This window comes from Loxodonta africana, chromosome 16, assembly GCF_030014295.1.
Source record: "Loxodonta africana isolate mLoxAfr1 chromosome 16, mLoxAfr1.hap2, whole genome shotgun sequence".
NCBI classification, from domain to species: domain Eukaryota; kingdom Metazoa; phylum Chordata; class Mammalia; order Proboscidea; family Elephantidae; genus Loxodonta; species Loxodonta africana.
This window is the reverse complement of record NC_087357.1, coordinates 20917681-20926640: the sequence shown is the minus strand read 5'-3', so window position 1 is coordinate 20926640 and position 8960 is coordinate 20917681. Positions and strand designations below refer to the sequence as shown.

Genomic DNA, 8960 nt, shown 5'->3' with positions numbered 1-8960 from the left:
CTCTAGTTATTCCAACTGGTTAATTCCATACAAGTATACGTTTCACTCTAAGGAGCCCTGGCAGCACAATGGTTAAGTGCTCAGCTGCCAATGCAAGGTCAGTGGTTCAAACCTACCTAGTGAAAGAAAGACCTGGTGATCTGCTCCTGTAAAGATTACAAGATAGGAAATGCTATGGGGCAGTTCTACTCTGTCCCCTGCAGGGGTGGATTACTTAGTAAGGTAAGGACAGACTTACTTTTGCCTACTTACTAATGTGTAGTGAACAATTTCTCACGAGTTTCGCCACATCTTTGACGTGGTGAAAAACATGTGAAACTGTTCACTGCGGATTAGTGAGTAAGCACCAGGTTTACTTTGTTTACTGTGTACTCCATCCCTGTCAGGGATTGTAAATTTTAAAAGAGGCTTCGATTCTATAGGAAGATGCTGTGGGGTTGGGAGAGAGAGAGATACCTAGAAACAGAATCTTTGATGTGCTGAAAAAAATGTGAAATTGTTCACTACAGATAAGTAAGTAAGCACAAGTAAACCCTCGCTTACCTTGCTCATTGGGTAATCTGACACTGGTCACATGGGGTCACTCTGAGTTGAAATCAGCTTGACAGCATCTAACAACAACAACAACATATGCTTCACTTCTAACTTTCAAAGTGCTTCAGTAAACCCTCTTAGGTTGGGCTCCCCAGAAGCAAACTTTAGCAAAGATCCAAGGAAAAATGATGTGCAATGGACGTGCAGCCCTGAGGGGCCGGTAAAGGGGTCAGGGCAGCAGAACGTGAAAGGGGAAGCGGCCAATTAAGAGGCTGATTTCAGGTGAAGTACCTGCCTCAGGGGAGCTCTGGAGTGTGCATTATACCTCGTTTATCCAGCTGGTGACAATGGGACTGTCCTTAGCCACAGACCACTGGCAGGAGTGTGGGGAGGGGAGGCTAGAGGGGGAGCCGTGAACTGGAGCTCTGTGGGTGTGGGAGAAGCAGCCTCACTGGCTTCATGCTGATCCTCCAATAGGTCTCAGGCAGAAGCCTTTCAAAGCAAAGCACTCAGAAGCCGGGGATGGGCACACACAACCACGAAGAGGGATACAAGGAGGTCTGGATGAGGGCGTTGGTGGCTCAGTGGTAGAGTTCTCACCTCTCATGTGGGAGACCTGGGTTCAATTCCTGGCCAATGTACCTCTTGCACAGTTTCACCTGTCTGTCAGAGGAGGCTTGTGTGTTGCTATGATGCTGAACAGATTTCAGCAGAGCTTCCAGACTAAGCTGGATCAGAAAGAAAGGCCTGGCATTCTACTTCCAAAAATTAGCCAGTGAAAACCATATGGATCACAGCAGTGCAATCCACAACAGATCACAGGGATGGCACAGAACTAGGAAGCATGGGATTGCCAAGTCGGAGGTCAACTTGATAGCAGCCAATAACAGCAACAACAACTTAGTTTTCCCTTTCCTGGCCTATCGCATAAGCAAAACCATTGCTGTTGAGTTGATTCCGACTCATAGCAACCCTATAGGACAGAGTAGAACTACCCCATAGAGTTTCCAAGAAGTGCCTAGTGGATTCAAAGTGCCAGCCTTTCGGTTAGCAGCTGTAGCACTTAACCATTAGGCAACCAGGGCTAGTCAGCAAGGACAGCTCTAAATCAACAAGGATGGCGCTAAATGCAGCCCTGGCCTGGGGTTGCAGAACTGAACAGAACAGGCCTCTCTGGAAGCCCTAGCCATCTCCCTGGCCCAGCTGAATGGGAGGGGCTGGGATGGTTGCTGAATCCTTTGAAGCTGGGAGGGCTGGCTGGGTGGGGCATATGTCTTTAGGGGCCGCTCTCTCTGGTGTTGGCAAGAATTTCCGTTTCTAATGGCATTCATCTTTCCCAGGAACTCCTTTCAGCTAAAAGAGAAAAGAAAAAGCAAACAAACGCAACTCCCCCTGAACTGACTGTGTGTCCCTGATAAGAAAAGTCCTCTGCCAATTGTGGCATCCTGTTCTAGACCTGCCCTGTTCATCTGCTTGGCAAGGCCCTCCGGGCTCCTCTGGAGCAGTGGTTGATGGCCATGGGGGGCTGGGGAGCTTTTAAGTGGTTGCCACAAGGTCAGGAGTAGACGAATTTCTGGACTCAAGGACATGAATTCAAGCTGTCCACCAAGTATGCAAAGTTCTCCAGGTCAGCTGATTTTCCTTCCCTTCCCTCCTCTCCGCTCTACTCTCCTTCCTCTCCCTCTCTCTCTCTCCCGAGTAATCAGTACCGCTTGCCACTGAGTGGATTCCAACTCATGTCAGCCCCAGGTGTATCTGAGTAGAACTGTGCTTCACAGGGTTTTCAACGCCGGATTTTTCAGAAGTAGATCGCCTACCCTTTCCTCCGAGGTACCTCTGGCTAGGTTCGAAGCACCAATCTTCTGGTTAGTAGTTGAGCGCTTAACCATTTGCACCACCTGGGGAATCCTCTCTCCCTGGTAAAAACCAGAAAAAACAAAACATTTCCATCCAGTCGATTCTGACTCTCCCTGGTACACATTTAAAAGAGATAAAAAATCACCATATCACCTTTCTATTCTAAGACACCTCTTCCACTTTGGTGAGAAAACCCTCGGGCATGGATCTATTTGACATGAAATTCTGCTGTGTAGGACTGCTGTTCAATACAGAAGCCACTTGCCACATGTGGCTATTGAGCACTTGAAATGTGACTCGTCCAAATTTAGATGAGCTGTAAGTGAAAACACATAGACCAGATTTTGAAGACTTAGTATGACCACCCTCAAAAAGTAAAAATACCCTTGAGGGAGCGGGAGAGCAGTGGGATGCAGGCCCCAAATTCTCATAAAAAGACCAGACTTAATGGTCTGACTGAGACTAGAAGGACCCCAGAGGCCATGGTCCCCAGACCTTCTGTTAGCCCAAGACAGGAACCATTCCTGAAGCCAACTCTTCAGATGGGGATTCGACTGGACTATGGGATAGAAAGTGATACTGGTGAAGAGTGAGCTTCTTGGATCAATTAGACACAAGAGACTATGTTGGCATCTCCTGTCTGGAAGGGAGATGAGAGGGCAAAGTTTACAAATCAAGTCAGTCTCTCACACAAAAACTTACATACACATTGCTACATACTCCCAATTGCTCTCCCCCTAATGAGACAGCCCGCTCCCTCCCTCCACTCTCTCTTTCCGTGTCCATTGCACCACCTTCTAACCCCCTCTACCCTCTCATCTCGCCTCCAGGCAGGAGATGCCAACATAGCCTCGAGTGCCCACCTGATCCAAGAAGCTCACTCCTCACCAGCATCCCTCTCCAACTCATTGTTCAGTCCAATCCCTGTCTGAAGAGTTGGCTTTGGGAATGGTTCCTGTCCTGGGCCAACAGAAGGTCTGGGGGCCATGACCACCTGGGTCCTTCCAGTCTCAGTCAGACCATTAAGTCTGGTCTTTTTATGAGAATTTGGGGCCTGCATCCCACTGCGCTTCTGCTCCCTCAGGGATTCTCTGCTGTGTTCCGTCAGGGCAGTCATCGGTTGTAGCCGGGCACCATCTAGTTCTCCTGGTCTCAGGCTGATGTAGTCTCTGGTTTATGTGGCCCTTTCTGTCTCTTGGGCTCGTAATTACCTTGTGTCCTTGGTGTTCTTCATTCTCCTTTGATCCAGGTGGGTTGAGACCAACTGATTCATCTTAGATGGCTGCTTGCTAGCGTTTAAGACCCCAGACGCCACTCCCCAAAGTGGGATGCAGAATGTTTTCTTAATAGATTTTATTACGCCAATTGACTTAGATGTCCCCTGAAACCATGGTCTCCAAACTTCCACCCCTGCTACGCTGGCCTTCGAAGCATTCAGTTTATTCAGAAAACTTCTTTGCTTTTGGTTTAGTCCAGTTGTGCTGACCTTTCCTGTATTGTGTGTTGTCTTTCCCTTAACCTAAAGTGGTTCTTATCTACTATCGAATTAGTGAATACCCCTCTCCCCCCTCCCTCCCTCCCCCTCTTGTAACCATCAAAGAATATTTTCTTCTCTGTTTAAACTGTTTCTCAAATTCTTATAATAGTGGTCTTATACAATATTTGTCCTTCTGCAACTAATTTCATTCAGATTCCTCCATGTTATGAAATGTTTCACAGATTCATCACTCTTCTTTATCAATGCATAAAACCTTTTTTAAAAAAAGTAAAAATAGCTTAATAATAATTTTATATTGAGTACATGTTGAAATAATAATATTTGGACTATATTATTTTTGTTAGGTGCTGTCGAGTTGGTTCCGGCTTCTAGCAACTGTGTGTACAAAGGAACAAAAAGCTGCCTGGTCCTTCACCATCCTCACAATCACTGTTATGCTTGAGCCCATTGTTGCAGACACTGTGTCAATCCCTCTCATTGAGGGTCTTCCTCTTTTTTGATGACCCTTTATTTTACCAAGCATGATGTCCTTCTCCAGGTACTGGTCCTTCCTGATAACATGTCCAAATAGTGTGAGACGAAGTCTCGCTTGCCATCCTTGCTTCTAAGGAGCTTTATGGCTGTATTTTTTCCAAGACAGATTTGTTCATTCTTTTGGCAGTCCATGGTATAGTCAATACTCGTTGCCAACACCACAACTCAAAGGTGTCAATTCTTCTTCAGTCTTCCTTTTCATTGTCCAGCTTTCACTTGCGTAAGAGGCAATTGAACACACCGTGGCTTAGGTCAGGCACACCTTAGTCCTTAAAGTGACACCCTTGCTTTTTAATACTTGAAAGAGGTCTTTTGCAGCAAAATTGCCTAATGCAATTCGTCCTTTGATTTCTTGACTGCTGAGTCCATGGGTGTTGACTGCAGATCCAAGTAAAATGAAATCCTTGACAACCTCAATCTTTCCTCCGTTTATCATGATGTTACTTATTGGTCCAGTTGTGAGGATTTCTGTTTTCTTTATGTTGAGGTGTAATCCATACTGGAGGCTGTTGTCTTTACTCTTCATCAGTAAGTGCTTCAAGTCCTCTTCACTTCCAGCAAGCAAAGTCGTTTCATCTGTATAAGGTAGGTTGTTAATGGTTCTTTCTCCAATCCTGATGCCCTCTTCTTCTTCGTATGGTCCAGATTCTCAGATTATTTGCTAAGTATACAGATTGAATAAATATGTGAAAGGATACAGCCCTGACACACACCTTTCCTGACTTTAAACCACGCAGTATCCCCTTGTTTTGTTTGAATGACTGCCTCTTGATCTATGTACAGATTCCTCATGTACACATTTAGGTATTCTGGAATTCCCGTTCAATGTTATCCATAATTTGTTATGATCCACACAGTCAAAGGCCTTTGCATAGTCAATAAAACCAGATACACATCTTTCTGGTGGTACTCTTTGCTTTCAGCTATGATCCATTTGATGTCAGCAATGATATCCCTGGTTCCATGTCCTCTTCTGAATCCAGCTTGAATTCCTGGCAGTTCCCTGTCAATGTACTGATGCAGCCACTTTTGAATGATCTTTAGCAAAATTTTACTTGTGTGTGATATTAATGATATTGTTCAATAATTTCTGCATTCAGTGGGATCACCTTTCTTTGGAGTAGGCATAAATATGGATCTCTTCCAGTTGGTTGGCCAGGAAGCCATCTTCCAAATTTCTTAGCATAAAGAAGTGAGCACTTCCAGTGCTGCATCCACTTGTTGAAACATCTCAGTTGATATTGTGTCAATTCCTGGAACCTTGTTCTTCACTAATGCCCTCAGTGCAGCTTAGGCCTCTTCCTTCAGTACCATCGGTTTCTGATCGTATGATACCTCCTGAAATGTTTGAACATCAACCTATTCTTTTTGGTATAGTGACTGTGTATTGCTTCCATCTTCTTTTCATGGTTCCTACATTGCTTAATATTTTTACCCATAGAATCTTTCAATATTGCAACTCTAGGCTTGAATTTTTTCTCCAGTTCTTTCAGCTTGAGAAATGCCAAGTGTGTCCTTCCTCTTTGGTTTTCTAACTCCAGGTCTTTGTGCATGTCATTATAATGCTTTACTTTGTTTTCTCAAACCACTCTTTCAAATCTCCTGTTTCACTGTTTTACTTCATCATTTCTTCCTTTACTTTAGCTACTTGGTGTTCAAGCGCAACTTTCAGAGTCTCTTCTGACATCCGTTTTGGTCTTTTCTTTCTTTCCTGTCTTTTTAACGACCTCTTGCTTTCTCCATGTATGATATCCTTGATGTCATTCCACAACTCATCTGGTCTTAGGTCACTAGTGTTCAATACGTCAAATCTTTTCTTGAGATGGTCTTTAAATTCAGGTGGGATATACTCAAGGTTGTATTTTGGCTCTTACGGACTTGTTCTAATTTTCTTCAGCTTCAACTTGAACTTGCATAAGAGCAATTGATGGTCTGTTCCTCAGTTGGCCCCCGGCCTTGTTCTGACTGATGATATTGAGCTTTTCCATAGTTTCTTTCTGCAGATATAGTCAATCTGATTCTTGAGTACTCCATCAGGTGAGGTCCACGTGTATAGTATTTGCAATGAAGAACTCTTTGGTCTTGCAAAATTCTATCATGTGATCTCCAGCATTGTTTCTATCATCAAGGCCATATTTTCCATCTACAAGTCCTTCTTTGTTTCCAACTTTTGCATTCCAATCACCAGTAATTATCAATGCATCTTGATTGCATGTTTGATCAACTTCAGACTGCAGAAAAACCTGCAATTTATTTTTGGCCTTAGTGTTTGGTGCATTAATTTCAATAATAGTCATATTAATTGGTCTTCCTTGTAGGCGTATGGATATTATCCTATCACTGACAATGTTGTACTTCAAGATAGATCTTGAACTGTTCTTTTTGACAGTGAATGCAATGCCATTCCTCTTCAATTTGTCTTTCAAGCATAGTACACCATATGATTGTCTGATTCAAAATGGTCAAAACCAGTCCATTTCATCTCACTGATGCCTAGGATATCAATCTTCATGAATTGCATTTCATTTTTGATGACTTCCAATTTTCCTAGATTCATACTTCATACATTCCATGTTCCTATTACTAATGGATGTAGCAGCTATTTCTTCTCATTTTGAATCATGCCACATCAGTGAATGAAGGTCTCAAAGTTTGACTCCACCCAAGTCATTAAGATTAACTCTACTTTGAGGAGGCCCCTCTTCCCCAGTCCTCTTTTGAGTGCCTTCCTGCTTGAGGGGTTCATTTTGCAGTACATCAGTCATTAGAGAAATGCAAATCAAAACCACAAGGAGATACTACTTCACACCCACTAAGATGGCTATTATTTAAAAAAGGAAAATACAAGCATTAGCAACAATGTGGAGAAATCAGAACCATCATCTGTTGCTGATAGGAATGTAAAGTGATGCAGTCACGGTAAAAAACAGTTTGGCAGTTTCTCAAAAAAGTTAAACAGAATTACCATATAATCTAGCATTCCATTTCTAGGTATAGACCCAAAAGACTTGAAAGCAGGGACTCAAACAGATGATTGTACATCAGTGTTTATTGCAGCATTATTCACAACAGCTAAATGATGGATGCATGGATAAACAACAGATGAATGGATAAACAAAATGTGGTGTATACATACAATGGGATATGGCTTAACCACAAAGAGAAATGAAGCTCTGCTACATGTTACAGCATGGGTGAACCTTGATAACGTTATGCTGAGTGAAATCAGATGCAAAAGGACAAATATGATCTCTCTTATATGAAATATCTAGAATAGACAAATGCAAGATGACAGAAAGTAGATTAGTGATTACCATGGACCAAGAGGAGTGGGGGGTTATTGTTTAATGGGTGCAGAGTTTCTATTAGGGGTGATGGAAAAGTTTTGGAAACAAATAGTAGTGATGGTTGCACATTTTGAATGTGATTAATGCCATTAGGTTGCACGCTTGATGTTGTATACATTTTCCCCCAGCAAAAAACAAGACCAACAGTTGCCTAGTCCAACTTCCTTGGATATGCAGCCCAGATTTTTCCAGGTTGCATTATAATCAAGATCAGTGCTTTACTTCTCACTCGTTAGTCATTCCAAAAGTCCTGGGGATGGAGGTAAGCACAGGATTTTTATCGGTCAGCCAAAAGCTTCCAAAGAAATTAAATTCTCACTTTTTCTCCCCAGGTAAGCCATGGTAGAGTTTCAGCAGTGAATAGCCCTCATTTCCAAATGTACCCTTACTTGGAAATACTCATTATTTCAGTATCTTCATTTTAAGCCACTGTTGTCCTAATAACCCATTAATAGAAGGTGCTTGGAAAGCCATTCTTCAGCAGCAGGGTTAGGATATCCCTGGTACAAAACGTTTAGGAATAAATCATATTCTTATTTCTATGTGCTGACCTAACCTAAATCTTGTAAGAGATTCCTATGATTAGCACTGAGGAGACGGGAATGACCATACCAGGTCTTTGACCTTGAGAAATTCATCCCCCTGAGCTGCAGTTTTGTCATCTGTAAAGTTGGCAGGTAGATTTTAAGATTCCTTTTACCTTTCGGACAAGATTTAAAATTCCAGACTTAAAAAAAAAAACTCAATTTTTTCAGTTTTACGTCTTGATTATGACAAGTTTAGTGATTAAGGTTAATGATTTGTGCTATAGTCAAGATGCAATAACAGAAAAAGTTCTGAGTTTTTTGTGGTTGACGCTCTAACATAATACAGGAGCTTACTGACTATTCTATCAAGCCTTTTCTTCTTTTACCTGCAGGTGATCAAATCTAAGAAGTAGGAGGAACATTAGAAGATACCTGACTTTATAGTAAAACCATATCTGGTTTGTGCAACTGGCCAGGGTAACCAGTTCGGCAATGCCTATCAGGAGCTACAAAGTTTATCTCCCAGGATCCTGTAGTTTCCTTCTTAGACCTATCATAAAGAAATGATCAGTAATTTGAACAAAGGTTTATATGGAGAGTTGTTGAGCCAGGTTATTTAAAGAGAAAAAAAAAGGAAAGGCCCAGATGCCCTGGGAGAGGTGA

General features: G+C 42.5%; 1 non-coding gene across 1 annotated transcript; it reads left to right on the top strand.

The window, feature by feature from the left end:
• Positions 1-1104: 1104 nt before the first annotated feature.
• TRNAE-CUC (transfer RNA glutamic acid (anticodon CUC)) lies at positions 1105-1175 on the top strand. Its single transcript has one exon. It is a non-coding gene; the product is annotated as a tRNA-Glu (tRNA).
• Positions 1176-8960: the final 7785 nt, after the last annotated feature.